The sequence below is a fragment of the Marmota monax genome, unplaced genomic scaffold (assembly GCF_021218885.2).
Source record: "Marmota monax isolate L192 unplaced genomic scaffold, Marmota_monax_Labrador192_F-V1.1 WCK01_AAM20220418_F8-fsc00004, whole genome shotgun sequence".
NCBI lineage: Eukaryota > Metazoa > Chordata > Mammalia > Rodentia > Sciuridae > Marmota > Marmota monax.
In genome coordinates, this window is record NW_026692881.1 from 3,206,914 (window position 1) to 3,221,426 (window position 14,513).

At 36.6% G+C, this 14,513-nt stretch overlaps 1 non-coding gene across 1 annotated transcript; it reads left to right on the top strand.

The window, feature by feature from the left end:
- Nucleotides 1–4,208: 4,208 nt before the first annotated feature.
- Nucleotides 4,209–4,311, top strand: LOC124096603 (U6 spliceosomal RNA). The gene has a single exon (XR_006852908.1). It is a non-coding gene; the product is annotated as a U6 spliceosomal RNA (small nuclear RNA).
- The last annotated feature ends 10,202 nt before the right edge of the window (nt 4,312–14,513 follow it).

Genomic DNA, 14,513 nt, shown 5'->3' on the forward strand with positions numbered 1-14,513 from the left:
CAATGAAGAATAGACTTGACAAAACTAATTCAGAGATGTCACTAAACAAACTACTACTGTAACAATTAGTAATCACAAATGATGAGAACCTGATTTCCAGAGTTACCAAATCATTATCAAAATGTCAATTACAACAAAAATTAAAAGGCATTCAAAGACAGAGACAGTAGGCTGAATAAAGAGGAAAAAAATGAAATTATGAACTATTCCTGAGGAAATCCAGATTTGAGCTTACTAGGTGAAGACTCTAAATCAACTATTTCCAGTATGTTCAAAGATTTAAAAGAAAACATGTCAAACGACTAAAGGAAAACATGTGAACAAAGTCTCATCAAGTTGAAATTCCTGACAAGTAGACTGAAATTATAAAAAAAAAAAAAAAAAAAGAATCCAAATACAGACTTTGGAATTTAAAAATACAATAAGTGAACTAAAAAAAAAAAAAAAAAAAAACTCACTAGAAGGGTTTAAGAGCAGATTTGAGAAGCCAGAAGAAAGAATCAGTGAACACAAAATAGGTTAATTCAAATTATTCAGTCTGAAGAACAGAAAAAAAATTGCATATAAATGAATAAAAAATGAATGACATATTATATGCTTGAAGGGTCACATGCACTAACACAGTAGTTTCTTTAAAAAGTTTACTGAGAGTTGTATAAAATGGTTCATAAAACTATTGTAATAGCAGTAAAACATGAATAACCCCAAGTTTCATACACACACATGCACATACACACTCACAGTGGTGTACTGACATGTGTAAAAATGAATTGAAACTTTGTGTGTCAACAAGAATAAATCTTAGAAACATAATATTTAAGAAAATTTTTTAGACAAATACACACAGCATTGTACCAAGTTTGTGAAGTTTAAAACAAAGAATGGCTTACCTCATAGAAGAAATAAATAAATAGATTATGTTTTTAAATATATATTCTGTATGTTTTGTATATATCAGATATATCACAAAAGTAAAATTGCCCATCTTTGGATAATCAAAAAAATTTAAAAGTGGGCTAAAATGCAAGAAAATACAGTCTGAAAAGTAAAGGCAAGCATCAAATCCAGACTCAGATATGGTGTGGATTTTGGATTTATCAGATAAACAATTTAAAATAACTATGATTAATATGTTAAGGAATCTAACACAAGAGCTAGTCAGCATGCCAAAACAGATGGATAATGTAAGCAGTGAGATGGAAACTCAAGAGAAAAATTCACAAATGAAGAAAATGCTAAACTCAACTTTATTAAAACAATAACTTATGTTTTATGAAAAATGACTTTTTAAAAGAAGAAAAGACAAGCCACATACAGGAGGAAAATATTTGCAAACCACGTGTCAATCATAGGTGCCAACTCACCTGAGTTAAGGGACACCCAAATAGCTGGGGGTTTATCTATGAGATTGGATCCAAGAGAGGTTAGCTTTTGATTCAGTGGACTGAATAAGGAAGATCTGCCCTTACCTAATGTGAGCTGGAACCAACCAATCAGTTGAGGACCAGAATGAAACAAACAGAGGAAAGGTGATTTGCTTTCTTTTCTGGAGCTGGAGAGCCCATCTTCTTCTGCCCTAAAAGTCAGAACTCTAAAAACAGGGAGAGAGCTCCCCATGGGCACGCCTCCAAAGACCAACTTCCTCTAGCCACACCTTACCTGCCTACAGTAACCACTCAGTTAATTCCTATCAGGGGATTAACACACTGTGATCAGGTTAAGGATCTCATAACCCAATTATTTCACCTCTAGACTGTCTCGCATTGTTTCACACATGAGCTTTTGGGGAGCTCTCTCCCTGTTTCCTTGTGCCATGTTCTCAACTGTTTCCTCCTCTACACCCTTCTGCCATGATGTTCTGCTTCATCTCGAGCCCCAAAGAATGGAATGGCCCTGGCCATCCATGGACTGAGATTTGTGAAACTGTGAGCCCCCAAATAAACATTTCTTCCTTTAATAGTTCTTGTCAAGTCACAGCACTGAAAAAGCTAAACAAAGGCCTTTAGATATAGACTGAGCTAATCACTAACTTCCATCTTTCATGGTTCATTCTCTCTCTCTCTCTCTCTCTCTCTCTCTCTCTCTCTCTCTCTCTCACACACACACACACACACACACCCCTAATATACTATGTCACTGATAAAGGACTTGTATCTAAAATATACAAATAACTCTTAAAACTTAGCAATGAGAAAATTTAAAATCCACTTAAAAATGGGCAAAAGATCTAAAGAAATATTTTCCCATCAAAGATGTGAAACTCATTCATTGCTGGTGGGAAAGCAAAATGGTACAAACACTATGGAAGACATTGGCAGTTTCTCACAAAGCTAAAGATAGTCTTAGATGGTACAACAATTATACTCCTAGATATTTACCCAACTGATTTAAAAAAATACATCCACACAAAATCTTGCACATAAATGTTTATGGCAGCTTTATTTGTAATCATCAAAAACTGTAAGTAATCAAGATCTCGCCTAGCAATTGAATAGATTTTTTAAAAGTGGCACATCCATACAATATTATATTATTTGCCAGTCTAAATAAATGAGCTATCAGCCCATGGAATGATCTCAAGTGCACATTGCTAAGTGAAATAAGACAATCTGGAAAGTCTACATGATTCCAATGACATGACATTCTGGAAAAACCACCACTACAGAGATAGTGAGAGGATTAATGGTTGTGTACTAATCGTGTTTTTATTTCCTGTATTTTTTGATGCTTTGACATCTTGGTATATTGTGGACCCAGGGAAGAACTGCTTCTCCCAAAGTTGCCAGTTCCTTAAGGTAGGAAACAGCTTACCTGAGAATTTGCCTTCATTTGTAAACTAATCAGTCCAGAGCCCATGCCTACATTGACCTTCTTTATCTAACAAAACAGGCCAGTACTCCCTGTGATTAAAATGGCAGATAAGTCTGTGTTAGTTAAAGAAAAAAAAAATCATATGAAGTCCAATAGTGGGACATCCTACTAAGTAACTGACCAGTAATCCGCAAAGCCGTCAAAATAATAAAAAAACAAGAAAAGTCTGAGAAACTCCACAGTTTCATAGTATATACTGTGATATACTAGACTGAATCCTGGGGTGGAGAGAACATATTAGGTACAAACTAAGAAACTTGGAATTATGGGCCTACGTTAATAATAATGTAGTAAGCCAGGCACAGTAACACAACCTATAAACCCAGCAGCTCATGAGGCTGAGGCAGGAGGATCACAAGTTTAAAGCTAACCTCAGCAACTTGGAGGCCCTCAGCCACGCAGTGAGACTGTGTTTCTAAATAAAATATAAAAAGAGCTGGTGATGTAGCTCAGTGTTTAAGCACCTCTAGGTTCCATCACTGGTACCAAAATACTACTAATCATAATCATAATCATAATAATGAATTAAAGTATTAACATACATTTATTATTATAATAAAAGTGTCATACTAATATATTAATAATTGTAGAAACTGGACATGAGATATATAGGAGTTCTAAACACTATCTTCTCAATTTTTCTGTAAATCTGAATCTCTTCAAAAAATTAAATTCTATTTTAAAAACAAAGTTCAATCAGTTTCCACAGGAAGGTAAAATGTTAAGCACTCAAAATGTTTCAGAAGAGTTTGTTGTAATTTCTAGCCCAGGTTTAAAAATACCTATCCCCAACTAAATTGAAGAAATTAGGTAGAATACATTCTACTAAATATTTCCAGAGTTCAAGTTACTTTTAAAAGAATTATAGAGGAAAGCTTTTAAGGCAGAAGGGTTAGAATCCTATGCATTTAAAAAGGGGAAAACAAAGATTATCATGAACAACTTACGAAAATAGTTGATTTCTTGCATTATAAAGGAATAGAACTTCTTTCAGAAATTCTCTGTGTCTGTACAATCCTGGCACAACATTTTAGGATAAATAAAATGAGCATCCCTAGTTACCCAACCATACAGCAAATAACAACAACAAACAAACAAAAAATAATAGAAAGAGGAGATGGATATTTCCACTTGAAGGTATTTATAAACCTAATCTTCAAAATATCTGTGAAACTGTGTCAAGGCAAAATAATCATTGCAATTAACTCTCCTAACCACTGAATGTTAAGCAAACCATAAGGCTATCAAGAATGACATCCATTGACATCTATGTGTTACCACCCTGATATTCTCACATATAGGTAGGAAAAGCAGCCACCAAAAGAAAAGGATTGGGGGTCCCAGTTTGGTAGCACCCATACCAAAATCGAAATGACACAGATATAAGCATGGACCCCACACAAGAATGACATAAAAATTCATGAAGCATTCCATATTTGAGGGAATGGGGAATTATTGTTGAATGAAGTCTCAGTTTGAGAAGATGGAGAATTTGATGATGGATGGTGATGGTTCCACAACATATCATGGAGTGTCATGGAACTATTCACTTAATAAAAAAGGTAAATTTTAATATTTAACTGAGTGGTACCTGTAGACAGGTAGGGTGTGGCTAGAAGAGGTAAGTCCCTGGGTGGATGACTTTGGGGGTTATATTTTGTCCTAGTGTCTCTCTCTCTCTCTCTCTCTCTCTCTCTCTCTCTCTCTCTCTCTCTCTCTCTCTGTCTCTCTGTCTCTCTGTCTCTCTCTCTCTCCTTCCAGGCACTATGCTCCCAGCTGATTTCCTCTGCCACATTTCTCTGCTGTGGTGTTCTGCTTCCTCCCAGGCCCTGAGGATTGGAGTTGACTACCTATGGACTGAGACCTCTGAAACCATGAGCCCCCAGATAAGTTTTCCTCCTCCAATTGTACTTGTGGAGTGAGTCTTTTGGTCACAGTAGTGAAGAAGCTGACTAAAACATTCCTCCAATAATAAAAACTTGTAAAATTATTGTATAATATCATAACCAGGATATTGAAATTGATAATCAAAATACAACCTTTCCATCCTACAAATATCCCTCCTCACATTTCCCTTTGTCCCCTACCTTCTCTTTATTCTCTGGGAACCACTAATCTGTTCTCTAACTCTATAAATTTGTATTTCAAGAATTTTATATGAGTAGAATCATACAGTATGGAAACTTCAGGAACTGTTTTTTTTCCCTCATTGTAATCCTCTGGAGATTCATTCAGGATGCTGTGTATATCAATATTTTACTCCTCTTCATTGCTGAGTAGTGGTCCATGTAATGAATGTATCATAGTTTATTTAACCATTGGCCTGTTAAAGGACACAGGAATTTCATCTACATGAGGGTTATTATGAATAAATCTGTCATAAACTCAATATACAATAGCTAAGCTATAGTACCAACTTAGGCACCCTTCAACAGGTGAATGGATTATAAAATTATGGTGTATATATACACAATGGAATACTACTTATCCATAAAGAAGAATGGTTTTATGACATTTTCAAGTAAACAGATGGACCTGGAGACTATCATGCTAATAAGCAAGTCCCCCAAAACCAAAGGTGGAATTTTTTCACTGATATGTAGAAGATAACCACAATAAGAGGGGACAGGGGAAGAATAGATATTCAGTAGATTAGAGAAAGAGGAATGGGGATTAGAAAAGGAAATACAGTGGAATGAAACTGAAACAATTTTTCTTTATTCTTAAATGAATATGCCATAGTGAATCCTGTCTTCATGTACACCCATAAGAATGGGGTCCTAACTAGAATAAGATATATTCCATGCTTGTACAATTATAACAAAATGAATTCTACTGTCATCTGTAACTAAAAATAAACAGATAAATAAATAAATCTGCTATAAACATTCATGTCCATATGTTTTTGTAAGTTTTTCTTTTTTTTCTAGCATAAATACCCAGGGATGCCCATGCTGGAGTATATAGAAGTTGCATGTTTAGTTTTATTAAAAAAAAAATCAATGCCAACTTGCTTCCCAGGTTAAATCTACCATTTATATCCCCAGCAGAATGTCTAGACTCTATGCACCCTTGCCAGAAATTGAAGCTGTCCTTTTGATATTAGTTGATCCGTTGCTGTTTTAGGCTTTCTAGTAGATAAACAGAGATTGTGGTTTTAATTGTGATTGCCCTAATTGTTAGTGAATTGAACATCTTTTCTTATATCATCTATATGTTCCTCAATGGAATGTCTCTTCATTTATTTTGCCCATTTTCTAATCAGATTTTTTTTTATTTTGTTGAGTTTTAAGAGATCACTATGTAGTCTAGATGCTATTGGATATGCTGGATAGTTTGTTTGCATATGTTTCTCCCCACTGTAGCCTATGTTTGTATCCTCCTAACATGATATCTCATGGATAAAAAGGTTTTAATTTCAGTAAAGTCTAACATGCCAATATAATCTAACTTAGCAATGCCATGCAGTCTTAACTACTGTAGCAATATAACCAATTGGATACACATATTCCTCCAAATTTTTTTTTATTCTAGTTCTTCCATATAAATTTTAAAATAATTCTGCCTATATCTTCAAATATCATCTGGGAATTTGATAGGAACCTCATTAAACTTATATGTTAATTAGGGGAAATTAATATCTTTAATATATTACATCATCCAATCCATGGACATTATGTTTAATTTCTTTCCTCAATGTTTTGTAGTTTCAGCATACAAGTCCTGAATATGTTCCTCAGATTTATTACCACAACACTTGCAATTATCTCCTGAAATACTTCCTATATTTCATTCATCTCTAGAGGCTATCTTACTATTTCAATGTGAACATTGTAGCATATTCTTCCATTTCCTTTATTCCTGGGAATGCTTAGAAAACATAACCATCTTGCCACATAGATAGTAAAAGGAAAATGTGTATATTTAATAGAAGAGGAACTCCTTTATATTTGTTTCACATTTTCATAAAGTAATGACTGAGCATTCCAGAGTGATCTTAGAGTAGGAAGCTAGTTCACCTGATCCACAAAATCTGGGTGCTAGGGCCTTTTCCAGAACTGGTGAGACCGTTTCCTGTCTCCTGGGACCATCTCTTGTCTCCTGAACAATGGAAGCAGCTAGACACTCCCTTTCAGTTCTACCTTGGGCTAAAGCTGAAGTAACAATTGTGCACTACTTCATTGGACAACTGTGGAGACTGAACAAAAAAAGGGTCTGAATTAGTACCTGGTTTCATAGGACTCAGGGAGGGTTCATCCATGCCACTGTCCTCCCCACCAGCAGAGATGCTCTCATTTGGGTGACTTGGGTTAGGGTGGTCTCATTTCCAAGGATCAAGTAGCACATCTTTTCCATGGCTTTACCTAAGACCTCCCAGAGCAGCAGAACCCTGGAGGTCTCTCTATTAATATCAAGGGAAGGCAATCTAATTCCATGTTTTCTCATGACTGTGTTTCTCTTCTTCTACCACATATGCCTCTCTTAGCCAGAGAATCCCTTCCTGGATCTATAAGAGTGGTTTGCCTGCCATTTATTTTTTCTTTGGTCTCTGGCAATGACCTTATTATTTGGTTGTGGTGTGAACTGATAAATACAATCAATAAGAGTGTAAGTTATAGGTTATAGATTAGTAAAAAAATATAGATTATATATAAGATTTTGGTAAGTGAGATAAGACTATTATAAAGCAAGAACTGTCATAGACAGGCCTAAGACTCCATTTTGCTGCCTTCTATAAAAAAACTGATACAAGAGCTATTTCTGAAAAACTGAAAGGAAAGCTGTTTTTTTATTTAAAAAATTGTCTTTCTGTACTTTGTACCCCACATATTGTACCCTACTCAGAATGCAATGGTGGCCATGGTGAGCTACATCCTGGGTTTGAATGCCCTTGTGGGTCTACATGACTTTGAAGTAGATTCTTGCCCTGCCAACCGACCCCTGCCGCAATTCAGGGCATGACTGTCTAGCACCTGCTTGCATCCAGGACTGTGGTCAACTGAATGCAAAGCTAATGGGTTTTTTTTGTTGTTGTTGTTTTGTTTTGTTTTGTTTTGCTTATGTTTATCCATTGCTTGCTGACTGGAAAATTCCAGTCCTACCTAGAGCCCACAGGTCCCCTTTATTAATGTGTTAATTTCTATGATTGGCTAGCTTATGTAAGCAAGTCACTGAGTTGTGGGTTTTGTGCTTATATTCTCTTTGGATGGACCAGGAAGCATGCTGTCCTCCCAGAGAGCTTGAGTCTCTGCAGTGGGTGACAGTCCCTGGCCAGGTAAATAAAGCTCTCTTTTGATCTGAATTCAGACTTAGAGTGCTTTCTGAGGCGTGAATTTCTTGTGAAAATTTCAATGTGAAAGTATTTTAAAAAATGATAAAGCACTTCTGGTTGTACAGGATGTAGGATATTCTGCTGTCATGTATAACTAATTAGAACAAATTTTAAAAAATGATGAAGCATTTCCAAATATAACCCATGACTGGAATCAGTTAACTTTGGTGGACCCTGTGTCTTCCATGGTCACCTCTTAAAGTGGCTGCCTGGCTCATTCCCATTCTCTGACAAGGGCACTTCTTTTGAGGGGACACCTCAAGTGACTTTGCCTCTAAGATTTCAGAGTGATCTTAGAATGGGAAACTCATTCACCTGCCCTGCAAATCTGTAACCCTCTTTTTTGTGGGGAGGGGCAAACTGGGAGTTGAACTCAGGGGTACTCAACCACTGAGCCCACATCCCCAGCCCTATTTTGTATTTTATTTAGAGACAGGGTCTCACTGAGTTGCTTAGCACCTCGCTTTTGCTGAGGCTGGCTTTGAACTCACAGTCCTCTTGTCTCAGCCTCCCAAGCTGCTGGGACAACAGGAGTGTGCCACCACACCTGGGTGACCTGCAAATCTGGATGCTGAAACCTTTTCTGGAACAGATGAGACCTAGAAATTTGTTCCTCTATTGGCTCCATGCCTTTCCCCTGGACCAAGCTGGCTGACTTGGGATTCTTTCTTACAGAAGCCTGAAACTTGAAAGAGGTATCAACACCATGTAATACCAGGTAAGTCATAGTCATGGCAGTGGCCTGAAAAAAAGTTGACAAACTTCTTCTGCTGAGGTTCTCAGAGCACCCAGCTCTGTTCTGATGAATTTGACACTCCAGGATGCTTTCTGTAACATCTCTTATTTTCCTTAAGCCAAACAGAGTTGATTTCTATTGATTACAACAACAAAACAATAACAAGACAAAACAAAACAAATCTAATCTCTTTTGCCTGGGAGATAAGAAATTCCCCAGTAGGGAGTTTGCTAGGTATTAAATGAGGGAAGGAGGCTGTAAGGGAAGACAAATTTCATCCACTTCATGATTTTAATAAGGTCTGGCAATGTTTCAGCCTCTGGTATAATCACTGAGATTTATGATAAAAAAAAGATTATATGGGTTCTTAATCCTATAGTTCTACATCTGTGCACCATTACTCACTTTTTTTGTTGTTTTTGCTAAAAAGAAAATAGGCAAATAAATAATATTCCCAGAAGATTGATTGCATTCATTTACTAATTTGGAAGTAATTGTTGAAAAACTATTATCAAACAATAATTTGCACTTATAAAGTACTTTCAGATATATTATTACCTTCAATTCACATGGACGAGTTATGAGGTAAATACTTTTTGGTAAAAAGAAAATCACAAGAAATATTTGCTCATTACATCCTTCAGTTCCTAATTAGTTAACATAAGGAAATTCTTACTTTTCTGATTTTTTACTAAAAACCTGTATGCTCCTAGAAGTTATAAAGGTAGGGATGGCCATGCATGTAAGACTTTGTCAGGATGAACTCAACTACTATGGATAACTATAAGGCTCTTAAAAAAGAAAAGAAAAGGTAGGGATGGCAAGGAACAAGATATCATTTCTAAAGTTAAGTTCAAAATATAAAAAAATAAAATAAATTCCACTCATGTAACAGCCAGAAAAGAAAGTAGAGGGTACTCTTGTTTTAAAAATAACTTAATTTGCCCGAGGTATCTGTTCCTTTCATCCCTTAACTCTCTTCCCGTTGAAATCAATCCAAGAATAAAAATATGGGAAACACCAAAGGTGCATCAGAAAGCAAGAAACTAAGGTCATTTTGTCATTAAAATATGAGTATTATCAAATTAAAACCAGAGGGTTAGAATAGGCAACAAAATATATATATATATATATATATATATATATATATATATATATATATATAGAGAGAGAGAGAGAGAGAGAGAGAGTGTCAGAAGATAAGTTTAAGTCCTCTTTCTCATTATTTGTTTTTTTTAGAACCCCAATACCCCAAAAAGCAATATGGAGAGCCAAGCACAGAAGGAAGAAAGAGTTGAGGACATCCTCTAAGAATGCCTTCTAAGCCTAGGGGTTTCTCAGGATTCCCACAATCAGCGATCCAGCAGACAACCATGAGTTTTCGGCCAGCATGATCTTCCCCACAGCATAGCTGTCAACATCATCCAGAGGTAAGTCAGGGTCAGTAAACTTTTGCTAGGAAAAAAAATCCCAATGTAAGGAACAAGAACCACTGTACTAAATAATACATAGATACCCATGCCTTTCATTTCTCAACCCATTAACTGGCGAGTGGTCATTGCTGAGGTCAGAAAGTACAGAAACTGGCCCCCTCTTCTACCTCCAGAAGACACCTGAAATCCCTCAGCAATTTCTGTCAGGCACCCTTTGAAACCTCTCCTGTGAATAGAAGGGTCCAAAAAGGCAAAGGTCTTGCCTGTGAACTTGACAAAGCATCAGGGCTGTCTTTCTAAAATGTCATAAACACATACACTACTTAGTTAACCTTTCCTTTGTCCACCATACTAGGTGGGAAGAAGTTACATCCACACAAGAACCACTGCAGTCACAAAAATGCTTTGGTGCACTTGAGCTCCCATTAATGTTCCTTGGCTACTAATTCAGGTGTGTCTCTGTGCAGTTGACCCAGTAAGGATCAGTTGTTGAAGATCTGCTATTTAAGTCAGTTTGACCTGAAAATGTATTGATTCAGTATTCACTAAATATTTGTTTGCTTGTTTATTTCTGTTACAAGAGATTTTTCATGCAATGTCTTATTTTGAGAATATAACAGACAAAAACAGAATGGACTCTGAGAGAGTTGGATATGAATAAGTCGATCACGAAAATCTGCACTTAGAAAGTGTGAAATCTCATTTCAATGGAAAAGGATAGTGTGTGCTAAAGAGGGCCAGGTCCAGGAAGGCCAGTGCTGACCTTCAAAGATGGTCTATATGCATGCAGTGGAGCCTTTGCTCTGTATAGATTTCTACATAAAAATGAGTAAGACTCAGTGCTGGATTCTAGAGCTCAACAGTCAACATTCATATTGAAACTTGGAAAATTAAAAAAAAAAATTGTCTAGGAAAGTGAAATAAGGAAGGGGCATTCCAAATCAAGGGAACAGAAATATGGTTTTGCCATTTTCTTACATGTTTTCTAAATACAAACGAAGGAACCAGGCCATGGGTGGGAGACACCTAACTCCCATCAGATGAAGAACATCCTTCCCATATTGCTTATCTATTGCTTATCGACTGATTCCAAGAGTCCTTCCTGAACTTGCTAAACTGTGCACTAAAATGCCTCCCCGGGGGAAGCCAAGGTCAGGACTCCCTCAGCCATGTGCTCTGTGCTCTTAACTGAGACACTTTAACTCTGCCTTTCAGGGAAACTCGCCAAATAGAGATTCCTGGGGAGTCAGTGCTCTCTGTCAGCTTGGGGGACCCAGAATACCACAGCAGGATCCATAGCTGCTCTCCTTCACAGGGGGATTAGAATTTTCACAGAAGGCGTGGGATTATCTCAGTCCTACTTTCATCAGCACTCATCTGTTGTTCACAGTCTTCACTTTTAAACTTTGTTTCTTTTCAGTATTTTTTTTTGCCAGAGAGTCAGATATTTATCCTATAGTGTTATATAAAAGGATCTTAAAGTCAGGATAAATAGAGCCTTAGCAAAGGACTGTTTTTGAAGGCTGCCTTAATCCTAATCCATTTTACTACGTCCTTTCATGGCATGATACACGAAGCTAGGAACTGAGAATGACTCTTCTGGGGAAGGTTGTCCTTCTATACTTGCTATAACTTGCATCTTTTTTTTTTCCATATATTATCACTTCAAAAGAAAAAATTCTGAAACTGGACTATTTATATAACCAATCCTACAACAGTCTTGGTGTTACTCTATGTATCACTAAATGAGAATCTTAAACAACTTCATGACAATCAACTTTCTTTTTCCTAAGGTTAGATGTGGGGAAAATAGACATTTTTCTTGCCAGTGTCCTATTGAGAAGCAAGGGCTTCCTGAAGACATCTGGGTTAAAAGGTGTTAATTGCCTAGCAGAGCAATACAACTTGAAGCATCACAGAAGGGGGCATTTGAAAAAACAGAGGGTGACTATGTCGGCAAATGGTGACCAAGTAAATAACATTTCTCTGACCAGCAAACATGTCTATTCTTCAATCTTTTCATCACTCAAAGTAGGGGCTTTGGGGTATTGGTACCATTTAAATAAAAAAACTCTTTGGGAATCTAGGATATTGAATGGAGAAACTTTTTTTTAGCATTAGATAGTGGATGCTTTCCCTTAGTATCTCTCTAAAATTCAGCAATTGAGTAAAGCAGAAAGAGTACAGGATTTGGACTTAGACATATCTGGGTTTGAGTCCTGGCTGTGTTGTTAATAGCTACATGTCCTTGCACAGTTACATAAATTTTCTCCTTTTAATAAATTCAGCTCCAGGAGTGCAGGTACAGATGAATAGTTGTATGTCCTTCTTCCTGCTTAATGCACTGTAAGCCCTGGGACAGCTGAACAGAAAACCAAAGGTGGTTTAAGGAGAAAGTGAGCTTAAGGCATCCAGACCCCATATTTTGCATCCTACACACAGCACAAGGTGTCACAGGCTTTGTGTCATGACCCCTAACCTAGCACCAGAAGACAGTTAAAGTAGGTCATTCCTTCCCAATATTGGATACAAGTCCCTTGTGAAAGGAATGTGAATGCTGTCAAAATCAAAATGGAATTGCTTATGTCAACTTAAACAAAATGAAATAAATAAATCTAGGAGATTCTGAAGAAAATGTTCTTAGGCATGATTGCCTGATATTAAAGATCACAAAAGACTCACTCAGAAGCATAGACCAGAGGCCACGGCAACCTCATACAAATAGCCCTTCCACAAGGACATCTGTCCAGCAACTATCTATTTAACTTTGGGCAAATATTCTGGCTATTCATCATTTGGGCCAAATATTATTATCTCAAAAAATCTGATATAGCTCTCTTGATTTTTGTCTTTTAAAATTTCTGCTGGCTTCAACCTCCTTGAATACACCATTGTTTACTATGTCACATGTATTCCATTTGCCGTGCTCTGCTATTCCCATGGCAATACATTACTACCCCAAATAAACATAATTATGCATTGGAGAAACTTTCAGATTATTATCTTTTTTAAACTGACACAACTACAGATGAACTCAACACTATCAGCAAAGACGACAAACTGGCAACAGCACCAAATATAAGCAGCTAGGAAAAGCACGCTCCCTCATTGAGCCTGAGACTCTCCTTTTCCTTCAAAAGATACTAAAGCAGGCAGAACCAAACAAGTTAATCCCACAATAAGAGGCCACAATAAGAGACTTGCAGGACTTACTGCAGACTCTAGATGCTGTATCTCACCCAGCCAGAGACATCTGGACAATAGTGGGGTCAGAAACAAATATTTGTGGAAGACTTTCACCACCTCTCCCAACAGGATAACCAGCAGCCTGGCCTGAGAAAACCCCTTCCTTCACCTTAGGCAGCAGAACGGGGACCAGATTCCCAAGCCTACCTGGACCAGATAACCATAATAGCAACTAGGCTCTGAAAAATCGCTATTAGAACCTGCAAATTATACAAAAACAGAAGATTTAAGTAAGGCTTAGAGTCTTCTAACATAATAGACAAAGTGTCCAAAATACAATAAAAAAAAATCACCCATCATACAAATTCAAGGAAAATCTCAACTTCAATGAGAAAAGATATTCAATCTATGCCAGTACCAAGTTGTATCAGATGATGCAGTATTTTACAAGAATTTTAAAGCTGCCATGTGAAAAAATGCTTCAATTATAAATTCTCTTGAAACAAATGAAAAAGAAAAAATCTCAATAAAAGAACTGGAAGCTATTTTTTTGGAAACAAATAGAAATTATAGAACTAAAAAACAAAGTAAGAGGATTAGTTTTATCCCTCTGGATTGCGTGTATGTGTGTTAGTTTTAAATAAGTCTTAAATTTTGGCATGATGTTATATGCCAGCATGCATTATGTGGTTCCTACTGCAGAATCAGTGAATCTTAAAACACTTTCTTTTAAAAAAATGCTATAGGTATTGACACCAAGAAATGCTATATTCTTACAGCTAATCACAAACTGAATTGAAGAGCTCCTTTCAAAATCAACCCAAGCAAACTCTTTTTCCTAAACTTTGCCCCTTGTTGCTTTCTATGGGCAAAAAATTAATCAATGAGCAAATAATTATTAAGTGAATTTATAAGATTTTATTTATCTTTGGATACATAACTTGATGTTATTATT